Source organism: Odocoileus virginianus, chromosome 4 (assembly GCF_023699985.2).
Source record: "Odocoileus virginianus isolate 20LAN1187 ecotype Illinois chromosome 4, Ovbor_1.2, whole genome shotgun sequence".
Classification (NCBI taxonomy): Eukaryota; Metazoa; Chordata; class Mammalia; order Artiodactyla; family Cervidae; genus Odocoileus; species Odocoileus virginianus.
In genome coordinates, this window is record NC_069677.1 from 13,204,409 (window position 1) to 13,229,979 (window position 25,571).

Here is a 25,571-nt window from a genome sequence, read left to right on the forward strand (position 1 = left end):
CATTAGAACTGACTCAAATACACTCCTCTTTATGGCTAAGTAACATTCCATTGTGTATATGCACCACAACTTCTTTATCCATTCATCTGTCGATGGACCTCTAGGTTGCTTCCATGTTCTAGCTACTGTAAATAGTGCTGCAATGAACAATGGGATACATGTGTCTTTTTCAATTTTGGTTTCCTCAGGGTATATGCCTAGGAGTGGAGTTTCTGGATCACATGGTGGTTTTATTCCTAGTTTTTTTAAGGATATCCATACTGTCTTCCATAGTGGCTGTATCAGTTTACATTCTCACCAACAGTGCAAGAGTGTTCCCTTTTCTCCACACCCTCGGTAATTCTCATTTTAACTCCATCATTTAACCCCACATCTGTAAAGAACACAATTCTATCCACATTTTCATTCTATCTAAAATGATATCCACCAAGCCTATTCCTAAAGTTTTACCCGTAACAAAATTGAGTCATTCTTTCAAAATAATTTCACCCATTAGTAAAGCTTTCTATTTAAAAGAATCCCTTAATGTTTTTTCTAACTGAAATCACTATGTGCTCTAAAAGCATGGGAGAAAAGCTTTTCATACCAGCCTATAAACAAGTAGTTCTGTTACAAGACTACATATATAAGCCAAACAACTCTTACTTAGCTTATTTCAAGATGTCACCATCAGTGCTAACAATCTATTACAAAAGACAACCCAAAAATCACCTTGACTTTTATTTATATTAGCATCTTGTATATCTTTGGTGTTCTCAATGATAACTGGGAATAATATTCAGTTTCTCACACTAATGAAAATTCAGGTAAGCAAAATCAGAGCCCCACATGTTTTGAACATGAAATGGAAGGAAGAAATGTTTTAAACTGAGCCACGGGATGGAAGACAGAAGGCAGGCAAAGCTAATAGCCAGACTACAGTCCCAAGCTTCTTTCAAATTCAAATCATCTTATTCCTACTTTCTTGATATGTGGCATTAATTTTCTATTTAATTTTTTAATATGGTAATTATCTTGAGGTCTTATGCTACTTTGGGATGTCTTAAAATCATAAGTCTGTACAAAATATATATAGCTAATGGGATTAGGTACCAAAATACACTTTTACCTACATAGAAAACATATTCAAAGCCACTACTCCACTTTACCTGAAAGAAAAATAAGACACGTGTTTTTAATACTGACAACCCCTGGTAGCTCAGGCAGTAAAGCTTTCCACCTACAATACTGACAACCCCATTTCAATTTAGAAAACAAGCCACAGTTTCAAGTCCTTGGAGCTCACATAAATGAAGTTTCTCTGCCTGCTTCCAAGGCTCTGTTCTAGAGACCTTCACCATCTAATAACTTAACTGCCCTCTACCTTCTCCAGAATGAGACAAAATCCAGCCCCTGCCTGTACCCACTAACATTCTTCATTTTAAAGCCCTACCCATTTCTTCCCAGATCAGCTCAAGGGCCATCTCTATGAAGCTTTCTCTGACTGATTTCTCTCCCACAAAACTTGATGTGGAATTATGTGGTAATCAACAAAGTAACGATAACTTTATTTCTTAACAGTATTAGGGCATGCTAAATGTACATGAGGTTCACGGTTTACATAATTTCCAAATTATATGAAAAGGAATATAATGAAAACCTTGGATGTGGGATTTTCCCATCCTTGCTACTATTTTGGTTTATCCTGAAATCACTGGGCAAAGGTTGGGTAGGTAAGAAATTTTAAAAAGTAGAAAAACCTTAACCTTTACCTGGCAGAGCTCCAAGATGTCAAGTAATTGGTTACAGATACCCATTTTGTAAACAGTTTTCCAAGACATTTATGTATTTGCAGGTGAAAATGAAAAGATTACAGGAACTTACAAAACTGCATGGTCCTTAGAACACACAACTTGTGTATACCCAGAATGACAGCTGGTCAAGATTTTTACTAGCTTTAAGAATCTAACTTTATGAGCCTAAAATGAAAAAGCAGTGGAGGGAATCACAGAAAACAAAGCAAAATGTTTGTCCTCATTTAGCTTTCTGAGAAAAAGATTGCTCAAGTTGAAGGTCAGGACCACTTGAAGTCCCTGCAGTCTATCTGTGGAGTGGTCATCTGAGAGAGCAGACAGAAGGGGCACACACACAAGAGTTCCAAAAGGCCTCAGAGAATCATTTTTAAGAGCTTTCAATTGTTGTCTGATTCAAGGTGAGCTGGGAGCTTTCTTCATTACAGTTAGCTACGTAATCAAAGGCAAGTAAATACCACTCCTTAGGGCAGAGTTAGCTGAGTTGTTTGCTATCCAACAGTCTTCAGCACAGGCTAGGTTCACCACCACCATTACTTAACAAGAACATTCCATCAAAGACAAGTTAAAGGGTACTAGGCTAGATATCAGAGAAGGCAATGGCACCCCACTCCAGTACTCTTGCCTGGAAAATCCCATGGATGGAGGAGCCTGGTAGGCTACAATCCACGGGGTCTCGAAGAGTCAGACATGACTGAGCTACTTCACTTTCACTTTTCACTTTTATGCATTGGAGAAGGAAATGGCAACCCACTCCCGTGTTCTTGCCTGGAGAATCCCAGGGATGGGGTCGCATAGAGTCGGACACAACTGAAGTGACTTAGCAGCAGCAGTAGCAGGCTACATACAGACTTTTGGAAAACATTTCATATCAATGACAAAATTTTTAATTCTGGATTTTGTGTAACATATTGAGTCTATTACAGTCCAAATTTGAGAAAAACAACAACAGAAACAGTCAATCCTAAAGGAAGTCAACCCTGAACATTCATTGGAAAGACTGTCGCTGAAGCTCCAATACTTTGGCCACCCAATGCGAAGAGCCAGCTTGGAAAAGACCCTGATGTTGGGAAAGGCTGAGGGCAGGTAGAGAAGGGGATGACAGAGGAAGAAATGGTTGGATGGCATCACCGACTCAATGGACATGAGTCTGAGTAAACTCCAGGAGACAGTGAAGGAAGGACAGGGAAGCCTGTGGTCCTGCAGTCCATAGAGTAGCAAAGAGTCAGACATGACTTAGCAACTGTCTGAACAACAATAATCCAAAACTGAGGAAAAAAAACAAAGTAAAACAAACAAAAACCCTGGCAGGACCAGCAAGTATTTTAGGGAGCCTAACCTTAATTTTCAAAGTAGAAAAATTAGGGAGGGACTTCCCTGGCAGTCCAGTGGTTAAGATTCTGGGCTTCCACCACACACACAGGTTTCAGCCCTGGCCTGGGGAACTAAGGTTCCATTAAAAAAAAAAATAGAAAAGCACTTCTGGAAATCACCTTAAATGTCTTTGTCAATAAGGTCAAATTCCCCAGCTCAGAGACCAAGGAATCAGCATCTAGTATTCCAAACTCCTATCTAAGCCTAAAATAAAGGTTATCAGGTATCCAAATACTTCTGTAACAGGATAACTATCTCCTCATTCAACCTTTTTACCAGAAAAAGCACCAGCAGTCAATTTCCTTGACATACCCAGTCACCACAATCTGGCCTATGGCAAAATGTTAACCTGGGTCAAATCACAACTTGCCCACCCGCCCAATTACTAGCCTAGAAAGCCGTCCACCGCAAACAGTGATACAATGGGCTTCTAAGGCGTTTTATATCATCAAGCACTGCCCTTTGATACCATATATCGCTGATTTCCTGAAGGCAAAAGCCAATTCCAATCCAAATAGCTTTTATTTGGCCCCTAGACCATAGCTTTCACAAAGTAGAAGTCTTATTCCTACGGTCTCCCATCTGTTAGTGAGAAGAGCCTATCAATCCGAATACTCATAAATATGAACACCTGCGGGATTCAGTCGGCTTCTTATTAAAACTGAGAACTCACACACAAGGACACCAGGCAACGCGGAAAGATCAGGCTGTGCTAATACACGGCTTACAGAAACCCTTGTCTACATGCCCAGGACGCAGTCGTAATGCAGTCGGGGACAGCTTTGTCCCTTTCAACAATGAGACCACGGCCCCGGCAGGCCCCGATGAATCCAAGGGCTACGAGCTCAAGGTCATCCACGCACCCCGACAGCCGTTCCCTGGGAACACATCCTGCAGGGGCCACGTGCTCCCCGCAGAGTGGCTCAGCGCTGCGGCAGCGTGGCTGACGCCTCGCTCCCGGGCCTGCAGCCTAGGGCTGTCCCGAGAGGGCCGGCATCTTCTCAGGGCGAGCTGGTGAGGACAAGGGATCCGGGTGACCCGGGAAGCCGGGAGCAAAATGGCAGGGCGTAGAACGACAGTGGAACACCCCTCATCTCGCCCTCAGGACCCTAACTGAACCTATTCGCAGGGTCGGGGGCCGAGGGGAGGAGGGCACCGGTAAGGGAAGGTCGGGGAGCCCGTCCCGCAGCGCCGCTGCACCCCGCTTGCACCTGCAGCCCGGCTCCGCTCCCCGCCACAGCCCCTTCCCGCCGCCACGCGGGATACTTCCCGTCCGCCAACCCGGAGGCGCTGCAGCCTCCCGGCGCCCCGCGCGGCTCCCCAGGCTACTGGACCGCACCGAGGAGGGTCGCACCCGAGCCAGCTCCGAGCAGCCCCTCAGACTGAGGGGAGGGTTGGAGAGTCGGCGGGATTCTAGCAACCGCGTGTCACTCACAGAGGCGCCTCCCCCGTCCGCTGCTTCCCGGCCCGCCACCAGTCTTTACCGACGCCCTCTGTCGGGATAACCACCCCCAACTGGCAGTTTATAGTCTGGCTCCGCTTTCTCTCTTGCGTCACTTCCTATATCACGTACACCTTCAGAAGAGCTCTGGAAAAAGCGTGGGGCTAGGAGCTGGGCAGGCCTTCCCTGGAACGCGGGACCCGCGACGCGAGGTCGAGGGAAAAGGCGCCAGACTGCAGGTGCAGGAGGGGTTAGGCGAGTGGTGCGCTGACTTCCTCCTCGCGTCCGCACTGGCGCGCAGCCGCAGCCCTGCCTCCCGGAGCCCTCCGTCTAACCTTGGCCGGTCTTCTGGCTGTGCAGTGCAAGGTCAAATGGTGTTAGCGTTTACTCCTAAATGCTGGATACTTAAACTGAAATATTTATTTTAAAGTGTCTGTGGTTGCTGAAATATTAAGTAGGCACTAAAGCCATGTTGTGAATATATGTTTTGCAGCATCAGAAATAGGATAAGCAAAACAGAATTAAAAGCAAAATGTAACTGTATAGCACAGGGAACTATACTCAATATCTTGTAATAATATTTAATGGAAAAGAATCGAAGAATATAGATATGTATATATGTATAACCAAATCACTTCCCTGTACATCTGAAACTAACACAATATTGTAAATCAACTATAATTTTTTTAAAAAAGGAAAATGCAGATTTGTATTTCGGATATATAAAAGCTGCCCATGAATCACTAAGACTGGCATGGAATTTTGCAGAATATTTTAATGCCTGAGGAAATGGAAGAGAAAATAGAAGCAAGCGATTTATTAAGGTGATAGAATTGTAGAACTTTGACATTCCTTGCCATTGTTGTTGTTATAGGATTGTGCAATGCGTAATAAATAAATAAAATGGACTGTTATCACTTTCTAAACTCTTAGCAAACATTCTCACCATTTCGCTCCCTTTGGTCTGTAATATACAGTGAGCGAGATTAGACACGTTTACAAATAACCCTAAAGGAGAATAGTCTTGGGCCATAAAAAGGGGTTACAGATAAAGGCTCTCCTGGTCAGAGCCTAGAGGGAGACAATAGTCCTCTGAAATGCAAATCTGTTTCCCGTCCCTGAAATTCTGCTCTTCCCCTTACTACCCGCAGGGATGTCTGTCCCTTCTCTATACTACTGTTCCCTAAAGTCTCTCACTAAGAAGTATTTTAAAATCTCGTATTTAGGAATATCGCTGCACCTTAGTGGATCTACACAGAAAAAAGTTAAAGCAGGGAATGGGACAGATTCGTTTTGATGGGGCCAACTTGAAATTCTGACAGCAGGTCGACTGAGTACCTTTTCCTTCCCAGGTTGGCGGGACTTTAAAATAAAGAAAAGAAACAAGCAATGCTGATATCCAGGTGAAAATCTTATAACCACGTGGAGAAAATGGACTTAGGAGACTGCAGGTCGGGACGTAATCTATGAAAATCCAAATTAAAACGTTTACATTCACTAGAATGAAACCATAAAGAAGACACTAAAGAGCATGTCAATTTTGTATTTATTTTCATGCTTTTATTAGTAACAAGGGATACAATGTAATTACATTCCCTTCACTATCCCCTTCTCCCTAGAAGCTCTGTGGGATCTCCCTCCTCTGTAATTTCAAGTAGATCAAAATAAATTTGTCATGCTTTGTTGTGGAACACATCAGTTCAGTTCAATGAGAGGCAATTCTGCTTTGTCTGATATTCCATACATATGTTCAAAGATTTTACTTTCTTAAATCAGAGTTTCATTGTTGTTGTTGCCATTATTATATAGCATTAGCTCCCACTTCTGGAGACCAATAACTTGTATGCTTGCAATGAAATAAATTTTTGGTAACTTTATTTAAACTATTCATCATAACTGAAATGGATATTATTCAATTTCCAACCTTCCACGGACTTACATAAGACTTACCTAAAATGCATGCCGTTCTTCCAAAAGGCACACAAAAATTGTTTTAAAATCATGTATACTAGAAGTTTGCATAAAGGAAATTGGAGACTGGAGGTGGGTGTACAATGTGCTTAAATAATAAACAAGCAAGTAAATAAATAAAAGCCCTGAAGATCTGGGGAAAGAGCACAAAAACTGAAGTTAAGCAACTGAGGTTCTCCACTTTCTTGAGCCTGGGTTGTATCAGCTCTTAAATGAGAATAAAAAATACTTGCTTCACAGATTTTCTGTGTGTTTAAATGAGATAAGGCAGGTGCAGTCTCCTAAAACCACAGTCTACTCTGGCACAGAGAAGATTCTTTGTTGAGTCTGTCTGGGTGGAATAGAGTGGGATCAGGCGGGAAAGTAACATGGAAGATGTCTTCAGGCCAGACTTAGATTGATGAGACCAGTTTCCTGTGGTGTGTATTAAAAATCCTACTCTATGAAAATACCTCAGGAATCACTAGCTGCAAAATTCTCCCTCCCTCCCTTTTCTTCACCTTGAGATGAAAGCAGGAATCTTCCTATTTTCAGTGAGAGAGGAATAACAGGAAAAAGTAAAGCAGAGAAGTCACTGATGAGGTGAAAAGGGCCCCAGCCTCAAAGTTAGCAACTAGTCCAGAGCTGTCCCAACTGTGCTGCAGAATGATGGGCTTAATGGCGCTCTATGCCTCAGTTTTCCCATTGGCCACATAGAGATAACATGCTTTTATTTCCTTCACCAGGAAAATAACTTTTTTCCCCCTAAAAAGTAGGAAAGCTCCTTAAACTACACAGTTATACAAATACAAGGTGCTGCTAGTTCAGAGCCCAAGCCAAATGAGTAAATGTGGCCTGGAAACTGAAAAGTTCTAAGCAACTAGCAATGAGGTTATTTGTCCAGAAAAGAAAAGTTGTCTTTGATAGCTTACGGTCAATGGTGTCAGATTCTTGATCTCCAATGAAGCAGATTTAGCTTCGGGACCAGGGACCAGGCTTGATCACTCAAGAGCTTTTGTGTAGCAGTTTTATAAAAGTATGAAAAGGGACCGAGAAAGCTTCTGACAGACATCAGAAGGGAGACGGAGAGTGCCCCCTTTGCTAGTCTTAGCAAGGGAATTAAATACTTTTAAATTAGTTACTACAATAAATCAAAAGAATATCTCAAGGTTGTAAAAATTTTGCCAGACCCACTCCCACAATTTATAAAGACCCACTCCCACAATCTATCAAGAAAGCTGAGTGTCAAAGAATTGATGCTTTTGAACTGTGGTGTTGGAGAAGACTCTTGAGAGTCCCTTGGACAGTAAGGAGATCCAACCTGTCCATCCTAAAGGAAATCAGTCCTGAATATTCATTGGAAGGACTGATGCTGAAGCTGAAACTCCAATACTTTGGCCACCTGATGCAAAGAACTGACTCATTGGAAAAGACCCTGATGCTGGGAAAGATTGAAGGAGGGAGGAGAAAGGGTCAACAGAGGATGAGATGGTTGGATAGCATCACCGAATCAATGGACATGAGTTTGAGTAAACTCTGGGAGTTGGTGATGGACAGAGAGGCCTGGCATGCTGCAGTTCATGGGGTCACAAAGAGTCTGACACAACTGAGCGACTGAACTGAACTCCCACAATTTACATCTTAAGATGACAGGATTATAGTTAACAATAGAAAGATCTTACCAGACCCACTCCCATAATATACATTCTAAGATATCAGGATTAGTCAGAAGGTTTTCAGGAAGGAGAAACCCTCCTCAAGCAAGATGCATTGTTGTTATATAATCCTTACTAAGGAATGTAGGAAAAAGAAGTTTGTCCTTTCCTTCTTGTTGAGAATTCCAGACCCCTATCTCCTCTTCCAGAGCCCCACACCCCTTTCTCCTCCTCGGGGACCCCAGACTTCTTATCAACCTGCCTAGGAATTGACTCTCTCATCTTTAGTGGCACTTGACTGCCCTGATTCCAGTAAAAATGACTCTGTTGTTGATAATGGCTGAGAGGAAAAGGTAATCAATTACCATTTACTGCATTTATACAATAATGCTCATTGAGTAGTATTGTGGGCTTCCCTGGTGGCTCAGTTGGTAAAGAATCTGCCTGCCATGTGGGAGACCTGGGTTCGATCCCTGGGTTGGGAAGATCCCCTGGAGGAGGGCATGGCAACCCATTCCAGTATTCTTGCCTGAGAATCCCCATGGGCAGAGGAGCCTGGAGGGCTACAGCCCACGGGCTCACAGAGAGTGGGACACGACTGAGTGACTAAGCACAGCACAGCACTGTGCGTCCAGCAAAGACACGTGAAGAGATGGGAAAGGAATCTGTACCCCTGAAAATGCAAACAACATGGCTGGGGAAATAGAATTTATACTTAAAGAACAAATAACAAGGATCCAAATATGAAATACAAACAAAAATAAAAGTGAATCAAGGTCTGCGACAGCCAACTGCCCAAATCTGAAAAGGAAGGTAAGATTTTAGTGTGTTTATTAAGGCAGACTGTACTTCTCTACTCTAAATCTTGTTCCAAATTATACGCCTATCTGTGCTCAGTCATGTCCAGCTCTTTGTGACCCCATGGACTCCCCTGTCCATGGAATTTTCCAGGCAAGAATACTGGAGTGGGTTGCCATATCCTCCTCCAGGGAATCTTCCCGACCCAGGGATCGAACCTGAGTCTCCTATGGCTCCTGCACTGGCAGGCAGATTCTTTGTCACTAAGCCACCTGGGAAGCCCATGTGTGCTTATTTATTAATACATTCTAGTTAGCTACCTGTTTTTTAATAATCTATTTTGTAATGTAAAAGTACAATCGAATATAAACACTCTCATCTCTAACTCAGGCACAAGTACAAGAGGGAACTTTTGCTACTTACCCCACAACATCAAAATCAAAACATACACCCCTTCCAGGGGATAGAGATCAAGAACCTAGGGGGAAAACCAAGGAAGATGGGAGAGAGGGACAGCACTGTAAATCCAAACCTCTAAGATGATGCAGGTTGGGGGTGGGAGGTTTTTAGTTTTTAGACAAAGGCATTTAGTGCTTTTTCCCTTACCTTGTAAGACATTAACTTGTTTATGTTATGTATATTTTATCACAATTTAAAATACATTAATCTGTCAACTCAGAAGCTGAGGATTCATAATCATTTGCTTTTTCTGGGGTCCTCTCTGTGGCCCAAATGCTAAATGAGTTCTCTTATGTCAGCATTTCTCAGACACTTTTGACTGCGCTCCACGGCTCCACAGTAAAATGTTCACTTGACTAAACAATCCAGTATCAGTTGAGCTCAGTTCAGTTGCTCAGTCGTGTCCGACTCTTTGTGACCCCATGGACTACATCAGTATATATGGGTATGTGTGTATATTCACATGAAACAAGTAAAAGTTTCATTAAATAATACCCTTGCTGTGTGCAAAGCAGTCTGGAATTGTCTATTTAATTTTTTTAAATGCCGACTTCAACCTATTAAATTAATTTCTCAGTGGGCTATGACCTGTTTGAAAACCACAGTCCTAATCCATCTCCTTTCTCGAAGCATAAATCTTTCTAGTGAACAGGACAAACAGCTTCCTCAAAGTTAAACATCAACTTGAAAGGATTCTCCCTGTTACTTTGGCCACTGTTTCAACTTTCTATCATCCTGCACTTGAGCAAATATTGACTGAGGTACTTTGAGTGGGAAGGCACTGTTAGAGAACACAGATCAAGTCTTTTCAAATGCTTTCAAACACACTTTGGTCAATGATGGCAGAACTCTGCTGGACACACAGTATAGGTCCTCCCAGTAACTACTATAGATGCCACTCCAACCTACATTGGCTCTGACCACAGCTCCTATTTGACAAGCTGTATTCACTTTCTTGGAGAAGGCAATGGCAACCCCACTCCAGTACTCTTGACTGGAAAATCCCATGGACGGAGGAGCCTGGTACGTTGCAGTCTATGGGGTCGCTGCGAGTCGGACACGACTGAGCAACTTCACTTTCACTTTTCACTTTTATGCATTGGAGAAGGCAATGGCAACCCACTCCAGTGTTCTTGCCCGGAGAATCCCAGGGACGGGGGAGCCTGGTGGGCTGCTGTCTATGGGGTCGCACAGAGTCGGACACGACTGAAGCGACTTAGCAGCAGCAGCATCCACTTTCTTTACTTTGGAATCCTAAGCTCAGGGAAATCACCTTAGACTAGAATAATAAAATAAATATGTGGAGTCCTGCACACTGGAACAGGATTGTTCCAGAGAATGAAGGAGGACTGTCAACTAATATATTTGAGGGTGCTACTATTTTCTACTTTATTTTGCATTTTTCTCCCATTAAAATGTACTTGAAAACCTTCAGTTTCTGTCCTAATACTCCTAACTAAATTATTCTGTGCTAAAAGGAGACTCACACAGAACATGGAACAGGAGCAATTCAGGTTAAAATGGTGGAATTTGCCCCTACTTTATAGCAAGTGGTAAAAGTTACTCAGGGCAGAAAAGCAGAATACATAATTAATTTTAAAATTAATTAAAAGAATATTTATGCCAATGAATACAGTGCTCAAAGTTGGAGTTTTGAGCAGCATATAAGGTCCTATTGAGCCCTTCTAGGTTCATAACAGAATTTCAAATCTGGAAGGAACTTTAACTCATGTACCATATACAGCCTATAACAGATGTCCACTAAGCATATGGAGATTTCATCTAACAAAATTTCTCTACTTCACCCCATCAAGTGGTTGTGTAGCTTCTAATCGACCATTCCAATGAGAGCAAATTTATCACTTCCAAAATCTTGATAGGTTTGGGAGAGTCTTGGGAAGTTCAGACTGTTGGAAAGATTTTACCTAGTTAATTCCCTAGTGGTCCAGGGGTTAGGACTCAGCTTTCACTGCCAACTGGGTTTAATCCCTGGTCAGGGAAGACCCTGCAAGCCATGCAGTGTGGCCCAAAAAAAAAAAGTTTTCACTCATATTGAACTGAATTCTCTTTCCCTTCTACTTTTGATAGATTGGTTATTGTTTGAAGACTGCTCTGATGTCCACAGCTATCATCTTTCCTTCGGGTGGAATATCCTGATCCCTTCTAAGGGCCACCACAGGACATGATTCTACGTTTCCCCACTCACTAGTCAGTTTGGGAAGCATGGTTTGACCAATTCAGATGGTCAAACAGAATAGCAGAGTGGAGCTACCATTCCTCTGTTCCAGAGGTTTCTGCCTTTACAGATGCCATCTGCCAGCCACCTCAATCCCTACCTTAACAGCCACTGCACATTGTAACCTCATGCTGAGTTCTCAGCAAGAGTTCAAAGGGGACAGACTGGCCTTTGGACCAGAGAAACCTGGGTTCAAAATCTAGTTTTGCATGTACTAGCTAATTGTGCTACTATTCCATGTTTCTCTCTTTTCTGTGGATAATGTAATATTTACATACTGTTGCAGTCTGATACACTATACTAGATTAGCAAATGATGCCGAAGAATCTAGTCTATTTGCCTGGGAACATCCTTGATATTAGAGCTGAATGACAGATAACAGCTAAGATTTATTAAGTATCTACCGTGTGCTAAAAGACTTCCCTGGTGGCTCAGACGGTAAAGCATCTGCCTACAAGGCGGGAGACCCGGGTTCGATCCCTGAGTGGGGAAGATCCTCTGGAGAAGGAAATGGTAACCCACTCTAGTACTCTTGCCTGGGAAATCCCATGGATGGAGGAGACTGGTAGGCTACAGTCCATGGGGTCACAGAGTCAGACATGACTGAGCGACTTCACTTCACTTCCCTTCAAAGCCAAGCCAAGAGTACATGTGAAGAGAAGGTAAATCTAGAAAAACCTAAACCTAGTGTGCTAAAAACGATTCTAGTCCTGAGATCCAGCAGGGCCCTGTGTGACTCCGGGGCACAAAGCTTTTCTGTGTCCCTTTTTCCTTTGATTATAGGAAATAGCCTTCATTCAGCCTCCAAAGGGTCTTCCCTTGTAGCTCAGTCGGTAAAGAATCTGCCTGCGATGCAGGAGACCTGGGTTTGATTCCTGGGTTGAGAAGATCCCTGGAGAAGGAAATGGCAACCCACTCCAATATTCCTGCCTGTACAGTCCATGGGGTCGCAAGAGTCGGACCTGATGTAGTGACTAAACCACCACCACCACAGCCTCCATGACCTTCCCTGAGTTCCAGTGGACAGATTTAAGCAGTTGTTAATTAGGGAAGGGGCTCCCCTTGTAGCTCTGTTAGTAAAGAATCTGCCTGCAGTGCAAGAAACTAGGGTTCGATTCCCAGGTCAGGAAGATCCCCTGGAGAAGGAAATGGCAACCCACTCCAGTATTCTAGCCTGGAAAATCCTATGAACAGAGGAGCCTGGGAAGGGAGGGAATGTGAGACAAAGGAGAAACGGTCAGGAGAAATCACAGCCTAGCTTTGGGGCAGAGTCCTGTTTCCTGTCAATGGATTGTTGTTCAGTTGCTCAGTCACGTCCGACTCTTTGCAACCCCATGGACTGTAGCATGCCAAGTTTCCCTGTCCTTCACTATCTCCACACAGGAAAAATAGCTTTGAACTGTTTTGTATATACTGAAGTCCCCTCAAGGTGGGAGAAATGAATGATTTACCATACCATGCACATGTGGGTTCTTAGATCCCTGTGCGTGCATGTGTATGTAGCCAGTTATGTCTGACTCTTTGTGAACCCCATGGACTGTAGCTCGCCAGGCTCCTCTGTCCAAAGGATTTTTCCAGGCAAGAATACTGAAGTGGGTTGCCATTCCCTGCTCCTGGGGATCTTCCTGACCCAGGGATCGGATCCAGGTCTCCCACATTGCAGGCGGATTCTTTACCATCTGAGGCACCAGGGAAGCCCAAGAAAACTGGAGTGGGTTACCATTCCCTTTTCCAAAGGATCTTCCCAACCCAGGGATCAAACCCATGTCTCTTGTGTCTTTTCCATTGGCCGGATTCTTTACCACTGAGCCACTTGGGAATCCCCCTTAGTTTCCCAGCCAGGGATCAAACCCATGTCCCCTACACTGAAAATGCAGTCTTAACTACTGGACCACCAGGGAAGTCCCATGGAGAGCAACTGAATTAAAATAAATATATTAACTTTGTTTCAAAATATCAATAAATCAGTTTCATCTTCCTCCTTTTGACATCTGTTGTTTACAACTCCTTAATTTGTATCTTGGTTCCCCTTCCTCTATGGTGTAAATCCGGCATCTTTAAACAGCAACAGCACAATTCTGATAAACTCTGTGCAATATGGCCAAATTTATCATAAGTTGAGGTCTTCAAAAAAGGGGATTAAAAAAGAGGCTATGAAGTTCTGGGTAGTTGCTGATATAAATGGGAAACATGAACAAATGTCTAAAGAAAACAGTTGCAAACAGATGATTAAATCCAAATCCTAAATCAGTGAATCCAGTGTTTGGAAAAATATCGTATCATCAGAAACTTTTTGGTTTCTTCAGCTTAATGCATGCAAGTAGACAAATGTTCCCCTGGTTTGGAAAATGATCCTGCCAAAAGTTTTATTTCTCGTACATGGAAATGTGGTCAAGGAGGAGACTGTTTGAGGGTTGGCTTGGTTCCCCTGCTTCATCTCACACAGTCTCCCCAATGGTAGAGAAGCTGCGTCCGAGAGCTAAGGTTCCCAGGTGTCAGTCTGAGAACCCTGTGCCCTTCCACTGCATCAATTTTAGCCTCTTAACAATTCTGTCAAGTAGGTACCATATTCATTTTATAGACAAATATTTGAGAGTGCAAAGAACACAGAATAATTAATTTCAAGGGACACAGCTTTTATTTTATTTTATTTATTTATTTATTTTTGGTTACGTACTGAAACTTTCCATTTTTTTTTTCCATTATTTTTATTGGGACATAGTTTTTAAATGACACAGTTTAGCTTCAGATCTTTGAGATCTTTGATCTTACAACCACCCTTCACTGCATCTCAGGCACCGAAACACTGAAATACTAACCAGCAGGCAGATGGTTGAAGCCCTGGGCCCAGAATAGAATGCTTACTTCCAAGTTCCAGCCTGGACCTGGAAACCACAGCCATCTTAGGAGGGAGGGTTTGAGTCTAGTTTATAATGGAATTCGATGCCACAGGCACAAAATTAAAGATCCCAAAATATAAAGACAAGGTCATTACATGCAATATGCCTGGGATAACAATCTCTCAAAATGTGTCCTAGAAGTAACCTGTGCCAAAGTGAGATTTGAAATTTGTTTAACTGATGACATGAAAGCTCACAGCCCCCAACCAGGTAATCAGAAAGCAGCTAATCATGATAAACCATCTCTAAACATTGTTAAATGACTGCTTCTGAGACGGGATTCAAAGAGAGAAGCATTTGAAGAGACCCACTCCTATAATAAAATCCACACCAGGACTCAAAAGTAGGCAATAGGAGCAGAGAGCTGCAGAGAGAAAGAGAATCCGGGATAGAAGGCAGCCGTCCTGAGCCCAGTGCCCTCCCCATTTCAGGCGGGAGACCTTGGGTCCAGCCTTGAGGGACGCTATGGACAGGAAAGATTCCCTGTGGGTGTTCAGAGGAATCAAGGTAAAGTGGATTTTGAGATCCACATGGAGCCTAGATACCAAAGTGAGCTCCCTGTGCGATCCAGCAGGTTCCCACCCATTTCACACGTGGTAATGTATACATGTCAGTGCTGCTCCCTCAGTTCGTCTCCCCATTGCCTTCCCTCACGGTGTCCACAAATCCCTGCTCTACGTCTGCATCTCTATTCCTGTCCTGCAAATAGGTTTATCAGTACCTTTTTTCTAGATTTCATATAAATGCGTTAATATATGATATTTGTTTTTCTCTTTCTGACTTACTTCACTCTGTATAACAGGCTCTAGGTTCCTCCACCTCACTTGAACTGACTCAAATTTGTTCCTTTTTTACAGCCCAGGGCTTCTTAAACTGTAAAGAGCATGAGTGTTCTGGGGTCTGTTAAAATGCAGATTCTAACTCTAAGCAGGGGCCCCATGACTCGGCATTTCTTTCGTTTTTTTAGTTTTTATTTATTTCCTTATCTTTGGCCATGCTGGGTCTTCGTGGCTGCGCAGGCTTTTCTCTAGTTGTGTGGGACAGCGGCTACTCTCTAGTTGCAAGTAGAGAGCAGCTCCCGGTGCGGCGGGGGCTCTCTTGCGGGAGCACAGGCTCCAGGGCACTGGGGCTTGTCGTTGCGGCTCCAGGGCTCTAGAGCACAGGCTCAACACTTGAGGCGCCCAGGCTCAGTTGCTCTGAGGCATGTGGGATCTTTCCCCACCCAAGGATCAAACCCATGTCTCCTGCATTGGCAGGCAGGCTCTTAACCACTGAGCCACCAGGGAAGCCCCATGACTCTGCATTTCTAACAAGCTCACTGGTGATGCCAGGCAGCTGGTCTTCCGAGCACACTTGAGTAGGCTTTAGAGGGAGGAGGGTTTCTATTAGCAGTACTCCCACAGAGAGCACATGCTGTGCCAGCTGGCATGGGAGTGGTTTCTGCAGGGCAGCTGCTTTTCTGTGGCTGTAGTGGCCTCTTATCCCACCGAGCTTTTCAGTGGACAAGGGCAATTACCAGGGCCATCGCAGCTTAAATGAACAACCCTGGAGACCACCCCACTTCTTTGCTGGCAATCCACAACTTTCAAACCACCCACTCATCCCAAGTTCTGAGAGGATTTCACCACCTGAGCAGCCCCTGGACCCTGATGTGAATGGCAGTTCTCTTGCTCCACACAAATGAATCAGGCTTTATGAATCAGCGTTGTGTCCCCGGTAGCAGATTACCTGATGACCCTGGGTGAACTGAAAAATGTGTCTCTGAAACTAAACAGGAACAACCCAGAACTGCTGTGAACGTCACCCAGGACTCTGGTCAGGGAGGACCGGTGTCAGCAGACTCTGTTCTGCAACTTCTCCTGAGAGCGAGCTAGGGCTGCAACAAGCACTGTTGTTGTTGTTTACTCATTCAGTCGTGTCCAACTCTTTTCTGACCCCACGGGCTGTAGCCCACCAGGCTCCTCTGCCATGGGATTCTCTATGCAAGAATACTGGAGTGGGTTGCCATTTCCTTCTCCAAGGGATCTTCCTGACCCAGGGATTGAACCCATGTCTCCTGCATTGGCAGGTGGATTCTTTACCACTGAGCCACCAGGGAAGCCTAGAACAAGTGTAGAAATTTTCAAAAGCAAACACCATGACCAATTTTCTCTACTCCCACCCCACCCCAAACAAATAAACCCATAAAAATTCTTACTGAAGACCTAAAGGGTTACAGAAAAACCCGAATGAACCTTTTGGCCAACACAATACTAAATCACTATTCTGCCTCCTCCCTCAACCCACTCACACATTCATAGTATATGAAATAGATCACAGAGTGTGCATCTGGAAGGCTAGTTTTGGAGCCAAGTTAAAGGTCAGCACCAGCCTTAACCTATTTCCTCTTCTCTCTGAGTTGGAGAGGGAGTGGCTTCTGGGCAAGGACACTCATGCCTGGAGCTGGGGAGAGTTGGTGCTGACACAGCGTGGGTGGCATGGTTGACTCTTGCCTGGGAAAGTGCTCTCAAGGTTATCCTACTCCTCCCCCACCCTCCCCCATCCCATGGGGATTGCCCAGACCTGAAGTATCCCTGGCTACCCAGGACCTCCCTGAGAAGCTGAGCTTCAGGTGACCCTCTGGTCCTTCCCCAGAGGCCATGCCCTTCTTCACAGCGTCTGCAGACACCAGTCCAGCCTATTTGGGTAGCTCTATGTGCTTAGCTCCCGGAAGGCAAGCCCTTGCCCTGACATATTTCTTTCAGTCACTGGGCTGGGTCATGAATGGCCCTAAACCAGCCTCCAGCCTGAGTGGCAGGGGGCACCTGCCCTGTACTTGTCTGCATGGCTCCAGCTCCCTCTGCCAGAGACACTGCATTATCTCATCCTGTTTCTAAGCCTGAGCTTGCTCTGGGGCCATCGTTCAAGTTTCCTCTCCTTATCTGAGGGATACCTCTAATGTTGCACGTGTTCAGAGAATAGAGGAAGTCTATTCCCATTCTTGTCACCTTATTCACAGTGTAGTGGATGGATCTACCAAGGCTCTACTGTGTGTCAGGCACTGTGCTGAACCTGGTGATAAAGAGCTGCCCAGAACGCTTCTCTTGGGTTCTCTCTGATGACTTACTTCCAGAAGCCCACCATTCTACTTCTATAGTATCAGAAGACTTTGAAACATTGAGAGAAGCTTCCTTGTTTCATACTGAGATACCACTTACAACAGACAAGTGACCAGCACACAGGGCTCATAGAAGCACTTCACTGTTCTCTACTTTACATGAATTTTTGTAAAAAAATTTTTGTAAAAAAACAAGCTAGGCAACAGATGTGCAAATGCCATGAGTTATCAGAAAGAAAGTAAGTGATGAGTTGAAGGTCAGGAACCCACAGGCTCCCATCTGCACCTCTCCAGTGGGATTCCTTCTGCTCACTATACAAATACCAATTTGTGTTCTCTCTCTCTAAGTGCCAGATCTTTATTCGCAGGTTCTTGCTGGATGCCCCCACCTGGATGACCAGCTCGAATTCAATCTGTCCTGAAGAGAAGCTGACACTTCCCCTCAAGTCTGGTGTTCCTCACTCCTATCTGCCCTGCTCCCTGACACTGTGCTTTGCAGATTCTGAGGACAGTCCTGACAGTCTGGGGGACTCTGCCCACAGCCACCTGCTCAACAGATGTTTCCTGAACGGAGCTCCTCAGGCATCAGTTTGCTCCTGGGCTCATATGGAACTGCTCATTTATTGGATAACTTCCTCCAACTGACCACCCTGAGTTAGAGGTCATCACACAGGTGAGTGATGGCTTCTCTGCAGAGTATTGGGCTTAGCTCCAGGAGGCAGAGACACGCCAAAATGAACTGCATTTGCCAAACCACATCAGTGGGTACGTGAGCGCACAGAAAATAATCAAAAGGGAGACACACCACACTAATAGATAATAATAAGAGAAATTGAGTGTGGGGGATACACGGGAACTCTGTACTATCTTCACAATTTTCTGTAAACCTAAAGGTGTTCTAAGAATTAGAGTCTATTTAAAGGGAAAAAAGATGGAATTCTCTGGTGGCCCAGTGGCTAGGACTCCGTGCTCCCAGTGCAAAAGTCCTGGGTTTGATCCCTGGTCAAGGAGCTATATCCCGCATGCCACAATGAAGATCAAGGATCCTGAGTGCTGTGGCTGAGACCCAGCACAGGCAAATAAATAAATATTTTTAAATTTTAAAAATAAAGGGAAAAAAGAGTAGGAAAAAAGTGAAAAGGGAAGCTGTTAAAAGTTCAGGAATTGCAATATAAATGCAAAAGCTGAAACTCAAGGCAAGATGTGGCTCAGTTCAATTCAGTTCAGTCGCTCAGTCATGTCCGATTCTTTGTGACCCCAAGGACTGCAGCATGCCAGGCCTCCCTGTCCCTCACCAACTCCCGGAGTTTACTCAAACTCATGTCCATTGAGTCGAAGATGTGGCTGGGGAGTCACTAAACAAGAGCGTCTGGGAGTTCAGGGGAAGGAAGACTGTGACCAAGGCTCTTGCGGAGGCTTCTGGAAGAAACAGACCTGGGGAGTCTTGAGCAGGCTGTGAGCACTTTGATACCCCAATGCTGGAGCATGGAAGGTGTTTAAAACTTTGCTCATAGACACAAAGAAGGCAGCTTTGAACCAGACAAGCTGAGGTGGAAATCTCAACTTAAGCTCTCTAAGTATCTTACAGATACTCATCTCTAAGTACCTTAAACTCTCTAAATCTCTATGATCTCTAATCTTCAAAATGAGAATAATAATGCTCACCTCAAAGGTTTAAGTGAGAAAATGCATGTAAAGGGTTTAGCATAGCGTGAGCCCCTCAGAAAGTCTCAAAACATGTTAACTGTTGCATATGCTGTGTCCAAGTCAATACTGTATGGTATCAGTTACATGTGGAATCTTAAAACATGACAAACTAGCAAATATAATAATGAAAGAAGCAGATTCACAGATACAGAGAACAAACTAGTGGTTACCAGTGGGGAGTAGGGGTAACATAGTGGTAGAGGAGTAAGAAGTACAAACTATTAGGTATCAAATAAGCCCACAAGATATTTTTTTTTCCATTTATTTTTATTAGTTGGAGGTTAATTACTTTACATCATTGCAGTGGTTTTTGTCATACATTGAAATGAATTAGCCATGGATTTACATGTATTCCCCATCCCGGTCCCCTCTCCCACCTCCCTCTCCACCCTATCCCTCTGGGTCTTCCCAGTGCACCAGGCCCGAGCACTTGTCTCATGCACCCAACCTGGGCTGGTGATCTGTTTCACCCTAGATAATATACATGTTTCAATGCTGTTCTCTTGAAACATCGCACCCTCGCCTTCTCCCAGAGTCCACAAGTCTGTTCTATACATCTGAGTCTCTTTTTCTGTTTTGCATATAGGGTTATCGTTATCATCTTTCTAAATTCCATATATATGTGTTAGTATACTGTAATGGTCTTTATCTTTCTGGCTTACTTCGCTCTGTATAATAGGCTCCAGTTTCATCCATCTCATTAGAACTGATTCAAATGAATTCTTTTTAATGGCTGAGTAATATTCCATGGTGTATATGTACCACAGCTTCCTCATCCATTCGTCTGCTGATGAAGCCCACAAGATATTTATACAATACAGGGAATATAGTCAATATTTTATAAAAAGTGTAAGAGGAGTATAACCTTTAAAAAATATGAATCACTACATTGTACACGTATCAGTTCAGCTGTCGCTCAGTCGTGTCCAACTCTGCAACCCCATGGACTGCAGCACACCAAGCTTCCCTGTCCATCACCAACTCCCGGAGCTTGCTCAAACTCATGTCCATCGAGTTGGTGATGCCATCCAACTATCTCATCCTCTGCTGTCCACTTCTCCTTCTGCCTTTAATCTTTCCCAGCATCAGAGTCTTTTCCAATGAGTCAGTTCTTCGCATCAGATAGCCAAAGTATTGGAGTTTCAGCTTCAGCATCAGTCCTTCCAATGAATATTCAGGACTGATTTCCTCTAGGATGGACTGGTTGGATCTCCTTGCAGTCCAAGGGACTCTCAAGAGTCTTCTCCAACACCACAGTTCAAAAGCATCAATTCTTCGGCGCTCAGCTTTCTTTATAGTCCAGCTCTCACATCCATACATGACTACTGGAAAAACTGTAGCTTTGACTAGACAGACCTTTGTCAGCAAAGTAATGTGTCTGCTTTTTAATATGCTATCGAGGTTGGTCATAACTTTTCTTCCATGCTCTCAAGGAGCTCACATTCCAGATATAATAGTATAATAGTAATAATCACAATGTATGTATATACATAGATTAGTATACATGTATAAAAAAAGAAAGTCAACAAAGCCAAAGTTGGTCCTTTGAAAAGATTAAGAAAACTGACAGATCTTTAGTTAAACTGACTGAATTTAAAAAGAGAAAAAATTAACTCAAAATATGAAAATCAGGAATGAAAGAGAGGAAATCATTACCAAACCTACAAAAACTTTAAAAGACTATAAAGTAAAACTATGAAGAATTGTATGCCAATAATTTAGATAACATAAGACGAAACTGACAAATTCCTAGAAAAACACAAACTGCTAAAATGGGCTCAAGAAGAAACAAAATCTAGATAAATCTAGTGAAGAGATTGAATTAGTATTTAAAATTTCCCACAATTTAAAGCCCAGGCCCAGATTGCTTCACAGGTGAATTTTAACAAACATTTAATGAGGAATGAATAAAAATCTTCAACAACTCTTCAAAGAAACTAAAGTGGAGGGAAAACTTTCCAAATCATCCTGAGTATCTCCCTGATACCAAAGACTTTACCAAAAAAAAAAAAAGAAGCAATATCTCTTCTGAATACAGATGGGAAAATTCTCAACAAGATATACACTATGATTATACATTATGATCAAGCAGGATTTATCCCAGTAATGCAAGGTTGGTTTAAAATCTGAAAGTCAATTAACATAATATACCACACCAATAGGATAAAGGATCAAAACCACATAATCATCTCCACAGACAGCAGAATAAGCATTTGACAAACTCCAACATTTTTCACATAAAAACACTCAACAAATGGAAAGGAATTACCTCAACCTGATAAAGAGCACTTGCAAAATACCCATAGCTAATAACATACTTAATGGTGAAAGACTGAATACATTGCCCTAAGATGAAGAAAACAACAATGTCTACTCTCATCACTTCCATTCAACATTGTGCTGGAGGTTCTAGCCAAAGCAATAAAGAAAAAAAAATCCAGATAGAAAGGAAGAAGCAAAACTATATTTTGTAAATAATATGATTTTGCTTATAGAAAGTCTTAATAAATCTACTAAAAAACTGTTAGTTTACCCACATATATTTCCTAGCTCTGCCACAGAGAAGGCACAGAAGCAGCAACATTCAGGTAAAATGAGCACATCTGGTACCCAGATCTTGGTTTCTTACATCATTCTTCAATAAAAATAAACCAGGTTCCTTGGAGAAATGGCTGGGGCAGGGAATATACAAGATGAATCTGAAGCATCCTCTGGTGCCAAAAGTAAGGATGTGCTCAAGGAACAAAATGATGGAGATGTGTCTCACAGCACAACAGCCAACTGAAGGAGTGCCCCGTGGCCAAAGTTAGAACAATTAGAGTAACGAAATACATGCTGCTGCTGCTGCTGCTAAGTCACTTCAGTAGTGTCCGACTCTGCGCGACCCCATAGATGGCAGACCACCAGGCTCCCCCGTCCCTGGGATTCTCCAGGCAAGAACACTGGAGTGGGTTGCCATTTCCTTCTCCAATGTGTGAGAGTGAAGCCGCTTAGTCGTGTCCGACTCTTAGCGACCCCATGGACTGCAGCCCACCAGGCTCCTCCATCCATGGGATTTTCCAGGCAAGAGTACTGGAGTGGGTTGCCATTGCCTTCTCCAAACAAAATACATAGCCTAATACTAAATTAATATCCAAAGTATAAAATAAATATTGATGAGATCCTACTAATATACTAAAATGATTGACTAAGTGGGAAAGATAGACAAATCTTCTGTACAGAAGAATTCCTATACAAATAATATACAGAGATATGGTTCCATTAAGAAGATGGAGCCAAACCCCTTACTCTTCAAGTGTGGACTGTGAATAGACTTCTTTCCAAAGAATACAGTATAAAAAGGGGAGATAAAAGAAAACTTTACAAGCAGTAGTACCTCAATGAGGTAATCAAATCAAAGTCAACATCATAAGAGATGAGTAATGTTGATAGGACCTTTGATACAAGGTGATGAAAATAGCATTTCCGTGGTTTTCCTCCCACAAACGGTAACTCCAATGTAATCAGAAAGACGTATTAGACAAACACTAATTGAAGGACATCCTACAAAATATTTGACCAGCACACCTTAAAATTGTGAAGTTCACCAAAAAAGAGAGGTCTAAGAAACTTTTACTTTCTGGAGGCAACTAAGGAAACACAACTACAGGTAATAAGGTATCCTGGATGAAATCTTATTATGGAAAAAAAAAGTTTATTTAAAATACATATATATGAGTGAATGAGGTCAAAAGCTACAAACTTACTCCTATAAAGTCATAAATTAGCAATGGGGATGGTGACTATATAATATTGTATTGCATATTTGAAAGTTGCTTAAAAATTAGACATACATTATACAACCACATAACCTCAAAATGGTGGAGTAGAAGGACACGAGCTCATCTCCTGCAAGAACACCAAAACTGCAACTAGGTGCTGAACAACCATCAACCAGAGAATGTTGGAACCCAACAAAGAAAGAAAAGATACCCCAAGACCAAGGACAAAGGAGAAACCGCAACAAGGGGGTAGGAGGGGCGTGATTGCATTTAAAATCAAACCTCATACCCACCAGAGACGCTTGGAGGGCACAAACAAAACCTGTGCACACCAGGACTGGGGGAAAGGAGCAGTGACCCCCACAAAAGACTGAGCCAGACCTGCCTTTGAGTGTTTAAGTGTCTCCTGCGGAGGTGTGAGTCAGCAGTGGTCTGCAACGGGGACAGAGGCTCTGGCAACAGCAGTTCTGGGAGGTGCAGCATGTGGCGTAAGTCCTCTTTTTCTTAAATTAATTTATTTATTTTAATTGGAGGATAATTTCTTTACTGTGGTGGCTTTTGCCATACATTGACATGAATCACCCACGGGTGTACATATGTCTCCCCATCCTGAATCCCCCTTCCACCTCCCTCCCGACCCCACCCATCTGGTTGTCCCAGAGCACTGGCTTTGAGTGCCCGTTCAAGGCATAAGTCCTCTTGAAGACTTATAGCCCCACTGTAGAGCCACCAGGCAGGCGACTCACAAACTGGAGAACAATTATACCAAAGAAATTCTCACACTGCTGCAAAAGTTCTAGGCCCCAAAACAGACTTCCCAACCTGGGGATCTGGCAAAGGAACTGAGTATCCCCAGGGAATCCGACTTTTAAGGTCAGTGGGATTTGATTTCAGAACTTCCACAGGACTGGAGAAACAGATCATGGAGGGTACAAACAAAACCTTGTGTGCACTAGAACCCAGGAGAAAGGAGCAGTGATTCCACAAGAGACTAAGTCAGACTTCCTGTGTGTGTTTGGGAGTCTCTGGCGGAGGTATGGGCTGACAGTGGCCTGCTGCGGGATCAGGGGCACTGAGGACAGCAGTCCTGGGAGGATTTCCTTCCTTTAGAAGGAGGTCACAATTACCGCAACAATCCCAACTGCAGTTTGACCTCAGGCCAAACTACAGGGAGGGAACACAGCCCCACTCATCAGCAGAAATTTGGATTAAAGACTTACCGAGCAGGGCCTTGCTTCCTTTTGTACTACAAGGCCAAATTTGCCTGTTACTCCAGTTATATCTTGACTTCCTACTTTTGCAGGTGGTCAAGAAACAACAGTTAGAACTGGACATGGAACAACAGACTGGTTCCAAATAGGGAAAGGAGTACGTCAAGGCTGTATATTGTCACCCCGATTATTTAACTTATATGCAGGGTACATCATGAGAAATGCTGGGCTGGATGAAGCACAAGCTGGAATCAAGATTGCTGGGAGAAATATCAATAACCTCAGATATTCAGATGACACCACCTTATGGCAGAAAGCAAGGAAGAACTAAAGAGCCTCTTGATGAAAGTGAAAGAGGAGAGTGAAAAAGTTGGGTTAAAACTCAAACTTCAGAAAACTAAGATCATGGCATCCAGTCCTATCACTTCATGGCAAATAGATGGGGAAACACTGGAAAAAGCGACACACTTTATTTTGGGGGGCTTCAGAATCACTGCAGATGGTGACTACAGCCATGAAATTGAGACGCTTGCTTCTTGGAAGAAAAGCTATTGAAGGAGGAAACAGACAGAGCTGGACTCCATCTTAGGCCAGGCTGCAAACATCAGGCTACATGCACGATGAGCCAATGGACTCTTTGTGCCCGGTGTCTACAGAAGTGGCATACCAATGGGAAACCAGACTCCGGGATAAAAGAGCCTCAGGACTTGTATTTGGATTCTCCCTTGCCTAAAAGAATATGCTAATTATCTCTGTAACAGAACAAAGTTGTAAATTCCATTATGTTTATCGGGATATGACCACAGTCCTACTGATAAATGTCCACTGTTTATCTAGTCTTGTGACACATGAATCATGGGTTAACTTTAATCGTATCTCTCTTTTACCTTGTCCAGACTAGTTTCAAGGAATTTGGGAAGGTGGGTTTGAGCAAGTACACTTAGGGTATATAAGGTTTTCACAAAAACTGGTCAGGGTCCTTGGCTAAGAGGAGACTCTGCCGTGGGCCCGCAGCTGTAATAAACTGCACTCCACTATCTGCATTGTCCTTCTGAGTGAGTTTGTTTCCCAGAACACATGGCTACAACACTATGACCAACCTAGACAGCATATTAAAAAGCAGGACATTACTATGCCAACAAAGGTCCATCTAGTCAAAGCTATGGTTTTTCCAGTAGTCATGTATGGATGT

The 25,571-nt window shown here is 43.3% G+C and overlaps 1 protein-coding gene across 6 annotated transcripts in view; it reads right to left on the reverse strand.

Moving 5' to 3' along the window:
• TFRC (transferrin receptor) overlaps nt 1-25,571 on the reverse strand; it is a 135,839-nt gene that overhangs the window by 24,289 nt on the left and 85,979 nt on the right. Inside the window, exon 1 of one of the 6 annotated variants that reach the window (XM_070466166.1) lies at nt 4,738-4,851. The exons of 1 other annotated variant lie outside the window; for it this stretch is intronic. The gene's annotated coding sequence lies outside the window, so the exon portion shown is untranslated. Of the gene's footprint in view, nt 1-4,375; nt 4,453-4,503; nt 4,716-4,737; nt 4,852-25,571 lie in introns of those variants that run through there. 4 more of the 6 variants (XM_070466163.1, XM_070466165.1, XM_070466164.1 and 1 more) reach the window with 4 other exon arrangements.